Consider the following 2,069-nt stretch of genomic DNA (forward strand, 5'->3'; position numbering starts at 1 on the left):
TTTGTCTCAGATACGGTATTTCGCAAATCCGGTATTTTAGAAATACGAGGTCTCGTGTGAACGAGGCTTATGTCGAGGCTAACATCCAACACAGGGACACGCCTTAGGCACTTGGTCACTCGCTTCGTTATAGGCAGTTCGATACGAGTACTGCCAAGTACGACATTCCGGGTAAACAAAAGAAACCCTCCCCTTATCATTAAAAAAGCGGACAGTGGCCTTGTTTCATAGACACATTAACCTGGAAGCGTGCACTGTTGCGGTTTGACTAACCGACGAACCCTGTGTGATTGTCTTTAATTGGTGATAAGGAAATAGACATATATATATTGTTGTACGTACACGTCTTGTCTGTCTACTATTTTATGCTAACCTCAGGGTAATTAATTCGTAATTACCTGCACCAAGCAAGAACCTTTTTGGGTACAACGTCACACGGTATACATTATACGTCACGAGCCGATCACACACACACACACACACACACACACACACACACACACACACACACACACACACACACACACACACACCAACACACACGAGAGTACACGTACACGAGTGGGAAAATCCATTCATTACACATGTTCTCCCCCACTGCATTCAAGCTATCTGTGCTGTCTAGTTGGCAGGGAAATATATCTTCTTGGAGTTCATTGCCCTGCTTGTTATTCATGTGAACCTGCCTCGATATTCGCAATATTGTTTTCTGATTTCCAGTTTCTTCTTCCATCCATGTCTTTGCCTGGAAAACTGTTAAATATTTAAAAAAATCGTGATGTTTTTGAATTTCTGACGTTTCTGAATAGTTCCTGAAACACTACAACAGTGTAATTTAATATGATACATTTGAGATTATTATGAACGAACCTCCTTAGATATCAGAATTTCAAACTCGTCCCCAACACAGTACCGAAATTCAACACACTATAGATTTTAAACAGGGAGAGAGAGACAGACAAAAACAGACAGAGATAGAGAGAAAGATAGAGAAGGATAGATAGAAAGATTCAGTGAATATATCTCCACCTGTACATCGCTCGCATTTTGCAGGTTTGTGACAACAGATGTCGCTCGCCTGCTTATATGGTGAGATTAACTGAGCCGCCCTGTATGTCTTTGAACATGTACAATACAAGTAAATACAATATAAAATACAAATTCTCAGTTGCACGATAACTATATACAATAAAATTACACACACCAGTGCTTTCTTAGAAATAAATTCTATCTCGTAATATCATTTATTACCCAGTGTTGAGACTTATTACTTATCACATATGTGATCAGGCATCAAGGCTTATTGATGATTTTTTAACGAGTATAGCAACAAATCAGTGTTAACTGTAATATTATCGCAGCCACCTGTGCTTGTCATTAAATAATATGATCAAAATAATATATAAAAAAATAATGATATATATAGGCCCCTAATAATAATATATAAAATATTACTAAAAAAACAAACAAAATATGATTAACATCTACGCACCTTATAACACAGCCCATCCGATGATTATTTTGTAATGGTGTTATTCAAATGAGTTTTTTCCCCTAAACCATGTGCTTATAGTTATATGATAACCGTAATAGTAATAGTATCACAGCCACCAGTACTTGTATGAAAAAAATACATTTTGCATAAGAGCACCCAATTAATTATTATTTTGTCATCGAGTTTTGGTATGAAATCATGTTTCCGATTTTGCACGGTAGTTGATTTTATGTTATGCTCAGTTCTTGTCACAAAAGAAAATCCATCATGTTACCTAACCAACTCGATGGTATGTTATAATCGAGTTTAGCAAACAAAACCACATGTTCAGTGCGTGTTTAACTACAATATTATTACAACCATGCTTTCCTTGAGTAAAAAACATCATAAGAGATAGCACTAAATGATTGTTTAATCATCGAGTTTGCTTTCAAAACCATGAAATATATTTCAATAGTTCTGTACAGTACTTTGTAGATACTTCCGTACACTTCCATTGTATAGATAAGTTCTTGACAGCGTGAAAAATTCAGGTATAAACTGAAAGCAATTTGCTTCGCAAGAATGAAATGTG

The sequence above is a fragment of the Priapulus caudatus genome, unplaced genomic scaffold (assembly GCF_000485595.1).
Source record: "Priapulus caudatus unplaced genomic scaffold, Priapulus_caudatus-5.0.1 Scaffold337, whole genome shotgun sequence".
NCBI classification, from domain to species: domain Eukaryota; kingdom Metazoa; phylum Priapulida; class Priapulimorpha; order Priapulimorphida; family Priapulidae; genus Priapulus; species Priapulus caudatus.